Raw genomic sequence first — 7137 nt, 5'->3', positions numbered from 1 at the left:
GCGCGACTGTGTGAGTTCCAAACAAAGCAGGCAAACTTAAACGGAAGCTGTTGGGCTCACTCACCAACACACTCACATAAGTAAGCAAAGCAGTAGCTGCTTCAAAATGAGCACAGATGTCGTGTTTGTCGGGAACAGCGTTGCCAAATATACCGATTTATCGGTATTTATACCGATTCCCGAACTAGATACCGATATACAGATAAGGTTCCTCAGAATACCGATTTTTGAGATTTTACACCGATTTATACATATTTTTTTTTTAAATAATCAAAATTATTATTGCCTGTCGAATTTCGGAGAATTTTTTTGTGAGAGACTTGTATCTTTTTGAATATCTCATATTTTTTGAGCCTACAAAATTCTAAACAATCGAAATACTCTTTCGACTAATGTTTACATTTCCTTACCGTTTTTTTTTGGCTGCCCATCAATCGAGAAATAGTCTGGTAATTCCTAGGATATCTAGAAATATTTTTTAAACATTATTTAACTTCCGGAAGTTTTTATTCATTTTTAAACTTCCTGAAGTTTCATCCAACTTTCCCTGATACGTTCTTCCACCTTATCTTGGAAGCTTCTTCAGCCTTCGCTCGAATGATTCTTTCATTATCTCCTGCCAGTTTTTTCAACTTTCCCGGAACTTCAAGGATGCTATCAGATTTTTATTGCGGATCCACACTAGCTGCAGGAACATTTAAGATGTTCTGAAACTTCAGAAAAGTCCAGAATCAAAGACAGTTTCATTAACTTTTGTTAAAATTCGATAACCCGGAAGTTTCAGAAAAGTCCAGCAAACTCCAGTGAACTTAAGGAAACATCATAAATATTTTCGAAACTTCACAAGTCCAAAGAACTTAAGGGAAATTTAATGTTTTTCAGGAACTTTAGTGATGCTCAGAGAACATCAGGATCAATTAATTTCAATGAGGCAATTTCCGGAAACTTTAGCAATGTACTGAGGGGCTCATGCAAATTTAGGAAACGTAAGGGAAGTTACATGAACATTAGAACTTTGTGAGAACATTTTATGGGAAGTTTTATGCTTTTTAATGGCAGTGTCGATAACTTTAAAAAATAAAAAAATAAATCGGGAAGATCAGAGAACTTCAATGCTGATGTTACAATAAATTCAAGAAAATTGTGAGAGCACTGAAGAGATTTCGTAATCTTCAAGAAAGTCCAGATACCTTCAAAGATGATTAGAGATATTCCGGTATTCTCATTATAATCAGGGAAATTCCGAGCGCTTCGAGGATGACCAGAGAACTCCAAAACAGCCCCTAATTTCAGGAAAATTACAAGAACTTTTAAGGAATTTGGAGAAATTATGGAATATGCCTAAGTGCATTTCAGGAATGTTCCGAAAACATCAGGGAAACTACGGAGTCTTCAGGGATGTTTTATGAATTATGTCCTTGTTTCTTTCGACTGTTCCGTAAGCGCTCTGGCTTCCCACTTCCGTCAGATGTTTCTTCCAACGTCTCCAGGAAATTTCTTTCATCTTCCCCAGAAAGTTCAATTAATTCTTCCAGAAATTTCATTCGTCTTCTTCTGGAAGTTTGACCATAAACCAAAGGTTTTTTTTTCGACTTCTATTGGATGGTTTTTCCGAGCTTCTTCTGGCTTTCCCTGGAAATGGCTACTTCTGGAAATTAACTTCCGATTTCCGAAACTTTTCTGGCTTCCTTTTGATGTAACATCCGATTTTTTTTCGATAGTTTATTTAAATTTTCGCCACAAGTTTCTCAGTTCGTGTCTTGGAAGTTTCCCGGATGTCATGCTTGGCATACACAGTTTCGGTCACAAACTGCTCATTTGCTAATAACTTTACACAGAGTTGACGAAACATAGTGCTTTTTGAAGCAGTAGATAGAATAGAGTTTAAGCTTGTTATAGATACAAAAAAACAAAGAAGATTTTAATTCTAGTCATAAACTGTATTTGTTTTTGCGTTGTAAAAATGAAGTTGATGGAGTGATGGAGAAATGCTCGCTCCACATCATGGACTTTAAGAGTAAAAATTCATTGGTGTTTATGCAAATGTTAAGATGTATCTACTTTTTGCATGTCTATGATCCTAAACTATCAATTACTTTGAAGAAAAACAGATTTCAACAACTGAGTAAAAAGTTATTAACAAATGAGCAGTTGGTGTGTACAACTGTGTATGCCAAGCATGCGGCCATGCCGGATATTTTTCGACCTTTTTTCTTAGAACTTTCCTCGAACTTCATCCAGGGGAGCTTCTTTCGTCTTTCTCTGGATGTTTTTTCAGCTTGTTCTGAAGCTAATTCAAACATTCTCCGGAGTTTTCTTCCGGAATTTTCCGATCATAGTTCAAAAGCTAAACTTATGCTTTAATTAACGGGTTTCTCAGTCTTAAAACACTGCAACGACTACGATGTAATCTGCCCGACATTTCGGCCATCGGTTGTGGTCTTCTTCAAGGGAAAATATATTGTTTGTCGTTATTGTCAAAAGTTTAGTCGTTGTTGTGGCTGATTTGCCATATTTTGGTTTCATTTAATGATATCTAATTGAAAAAACTACTTGGTCACAATTTTGATCACCACTTGAGAAAAAAAAAGATTGTTTTAAGACTAAAAAAGCCGTAAAACAAAGCAATTCCCCTCAAGTCGTTAAAATTTTCGCTTTCAAAAACGGCAAAAATATAAAATTAATTAAATAGTAAATACCGATAAATACCGATTTTTTAATACCTTTGATACCGATAAGCTTTACAACAATCTGGCAACGCTGGTCGGGAATAACCAGATCGGTGATGGATCACAACCGAAGACGACATTCACCAGTTTCTTTTCACTTCTTTCGTCTACTTGATGGAAATAATCTACACGTTGAAGCTACGTGAAAAATCACGTAGGTTCTCACTTTTTCCTCTCCTCTCAGTTTTACATGGTTTTACGTTGCTCACGTAGAATGTAAGTGATGTCCCTTGAATTTCACAGGGAGTTCCTGTTTGACACACCTACATAATCAATGAAATGTACGTGATTTTCACATAACAATGAGTCTATGTGCGTTTCACGTAAAGCTTATGAGATGTCCACATGTAAACAAAAGAGTGGTACGTTCACTCAGAGCGGTGCAAATCGTGGTAGCATTATAATTGGCTTCGGTATTTTTTAAAGAATGTGGCAATGTGTAATGAAAGTACAAAATTATGGATTATTTGATTCTGCTTGACAAAAACAAACTGACTATTTCATCGTACTCAACAGAATGATGTCAAGCTGTCCAGCCGTTTCTTCATCAAGGGAGAAAAGCATCTAGGCCCATCTCCATGATCGTCCAGATTTGTGCTGCGTTTCGAATATAAAAAAAATGCTGATGTAGTTTATTAAGTAAATTTTAATAAATTAAAGGAATATTACTATTATTAATATTAATACCGTAAAGATTTTATCTACATATTAGAGAAATATTTCTATAAACAGATATTGATACTAGAATCCTCCAATGAATGTCACCGACCAAATCACGTAACTTCTATGTGATAATCCTACACTCAAAAAATTTATCACATATCTAATGGATGAAAACCATGTGAATTTCACATAGCTTTCATGTGATCACATAGCTAAAAATCCCACCACAAAATCACATGAATATTATGAGGCCGATGAAATTCATATGAAAATCATATAAAAATTAACGTGATCATTTGCGTTTCCAATGGAAGCTACATGAACACTATTTTCGGTGTATGGCGGTTAAGTTTCATAAAATGAGTACCCCTACATGAGAATCACATAGCTCTTATGTGAAAAGTACGATGGAAAAAATCTTCGCATGTTTTCACGTAAAAATTATTCTGGGTGTAGGAATGTACAAAGCGTTACTACCATCAGCTATTTGACGATCGTGATTGTGAAAGGTTACAACTCTGATTGCGATGGCAAATCGGAATAAAAATATACTTGTCTCTCAGGCAAAAAAAAATAAATAAAAATAAAACTCTAAATAATGATTAAGCACCTTGTCAAAGGTGGGAGAGCTTACCCGAGCAATGTTAGTTAACAAAATGAAAGCAAATCGATGTTAAAGTTTGTAGTTCCTATCATAATGAAAACTCATTTTGATTTCAATTGTCACGGCATTAAGTGGACCCAACACGATTACTTTTATTGACAATAATCGTATTGTCAATACATTCTATATTGACGTCAATATATCGAGATTGACAATATTTCTGAATTCACATCATCAATATTATTGTCAATAATTCCCCTTCGCGTCAATATATTGATGCGTGTGGGGTTTGCTTTAGTCTGATATCATATTGTGCTTTCATTATGCAGTCAAAACTTTTTAAATGAAAGCGACTTAACTTGAAGTTCTGCTGTTAACGTCTTGTTTAAAATTTAATTTAAGCTCATCTGTCGTTGAACTAACTATTATTGTTTATTTGTTTTGTTTAACACATTTTAGATCATTCGTTACTTGCCCGGGATGAGATTTGAGCTCAAATTTTTCAGCGTGAGAAGCATGGATGGTAACGATTTACGCCAGGCCCGTACTGAGTTAAATATTATGAATGCAAAAAATCAGAAATCAAATTGATTTCATTGAAAGCAAGATTATTTTTCCGTTTGATTCAACAGTGTAAAAGTTTGCTCTCATTTTTGCTGTGTTAACCGTTAAGTCAACCAAAATGAGGTCAACTGGAGTATTCAAAATAAGTTATTTCATAACAGCAAATTTTGATTTCAATTTGATCTTCAGCTTTACTCGGGTAATCTCATAGTGTAGGTCTGCATGGGAGACCAAGACAGTGGCCCGAACTGATGGTGTCACATATGCTTATTGTTTATTGTTGCTTTACATCAACAGACTGGATGAAGCCCCAATGATGTTAACCTTATCAACTATTGTAGTATACTTATTAGTATTATAAGAAAGACTAGACAATACATCTATGATGCTACGGTGATCAGCTTTACAGAATTCATAAGAAACCGCAGCAGGATAATCATCGAAATCACGCACGAGTTTGTCCTCAACAGTGACAATTATACGAGCGTGATGCGGAACTAGCTTAGTGCAAAGGAGCGAGCCTGTGCTAACGAAGCAGAGGTCCAAACTATTATCGTTAACTAGGTTGGTTAATTTGAGAAAGCGTTGCTACGCTGTAGTTGTGGAGAAGACTAATAGCTCCTGCGTGAAATGTCCGACAGTGGGTATCGATGAGTTCATTGTCCCAGACTTGATCAGCTGGAATGTACAGAGCGCATAGAAATAGTGTGCGATGATGACTGTCCAAACCTGCTCCACATTGTTCCATGAATCGTTCTCGATGGCCTTTGCCTCCAACTCGCCATGGTCAGCTACAAAGACACCTCCACAATTTCTTAGCCACGTCGTAGTAAATACGTTAATATAAAGGCTCTGACATCAGGTGTGGTACCGGCATCTTGTGGAATCGTGTTACAGCAAAAAACTAGAGGCAAGGCTTCTTTCTCGATTTGGTCATGGTTCTGCTTTGCAGCTGTCAGTGATCTTGATATTTACATGCGTGATAGCCTTCACTGATCCATTAGAGAAGCGATGCATAATAACTGCGCCAAATCCATCGTCACCTGCTACAATGATGTCCTTGTTCGGTCAAAGTGTGTTAGCAACAAGTCAGAAGTGAGTAGAGCATTGAACATCTCGAATGACTTTTGGCAGCTGGCAGTCCATTCCCACGTCAGGTTTTTTTTTCAGCAAGTTATCCATGGGTGCCCTAAGCTCCTTCATTTGCTTGACAAAATGTCCATAATAATTGATAGCCCCAAGATACGATCGAAGTTGAGACACATTCTTGGGGGGGGGGGGGAATCTACGATATTGCAGTTGTCTTGGCTGGATCTGGTCGTAAACCATCTTTGTCGATGACGTGGCATAGGAACTTAATTTGCGAGAGATCAAAACGGCACTTGTTGAATCTCAGTTGGAAACCGTACGCCTTGTATCCTTCAAGGACTTCATTGAGGCTTCGGTCACGTTATTCCTTCGTCCTAACGGAAACCATGATATCGTCGAGATATGGTTTAACTCCAGGAATTCCTCCAACCATGCTATCAATAATCCTTTGTAACGCACAAGGGGCCGACTTGATTCCAGGTGGCAGACGGTTGTATTTAACCAATCCTCGATGCGTGTTAATTGTAAGGTACATCAGTAATTCATTGTCAACCTCGACTAGCAGGTAGGCATCAGACAGGTCGAGTCAGGATCCTTCTTTATCTTGAGAGGCTTAATTGAAACGGCGTTAACGAAGGATTTCTCTGAAACGAGTTTCTCTATAATTTTGGTGTCCTGCTTCAAGTTGTGGAACCGATGGCACCCTTCGACTTTCCAAGGTGAGCTTCGAACCTTCAGTCGGCGGAGTATACTCTTCAGCTTCCAACTTACCGATTAATCGGGTGCGGATGTCTGCGTCTCGCGGCGATTGTAGACCACAAACAAAACGTAATGCCTTGAACTGGTCGTCGGATAACACAGGAGCCGATGACTTGAATCGTCTAAACCCAGCTTAAAAGTATGGACGTCTGTCAAAAGTTGTTCCAATCGAACCGTCAAAATGCACCGCTTTGCTCGATTGCAACAGCTTTTTTCAGTTTTGTGGTGACAATCGTCCACACTTTAACTAGAGGGCTTTAGCTATACCTTGCAGACAAAATAACTTAGATGGCCGTGCAACAAGATTTACGCGCGGAGAGGTCATCTCTTATAAAATATCGTGTCTGGTTGAGGACTGTTTCCTCTCGCAAAAGGGATGATCGCCGATTCGCTCATGTAGGAGAAAGTACCTATGTAAAGACGGACACCTTAAGCTTAAGTTGGAAAATCTATTCATATATTTACGCAAATATTTGGCAGGCAGGTTAACAGCTTCACAATGAACAGTGCTTCCAGCTATGTTTGTTAAGCATTTATTCAATTATTGTAAAGTCACATAATCAATTTTGATGATGTTGTTGTTTAATGACTTATAAAATCCTTTAAATTTGTCGAACCTCTAACGGAATCTCTTTATGAAGAGCTTTGAGTGGTGTTGAGTGCTTGTCTAACCCAGCAATTTAATTTAATTTCAGCAGTCGACTGCTTCAGCGTCACGGTAAAACGAAT

The sequence above is a fragment of the Ochlerotatus camptorhynchus genome, unplaced genomic scaffold, assembly GCF_037179485.1.
Source record: "Ochlerotatus camptorhynchus isolate MF236.1 unplaced genomic scaffold, CSIRO-AGI_Acam_v1.1 ptg000308l, whole genome shotgun sequence".
NCBI classification, from domain to species: domain Eukaryota; kingdom Metazoa; phylum Arthropoda; class Insecta; order Diptera; family Culicidae; genus Ochlerotatus; species Ochlerotatus camptorhynchus.
The sequence above is the reverse complement of the archived record's forward strand: the minus strand, read 5'-3'. Positions refer to the sequence as shown.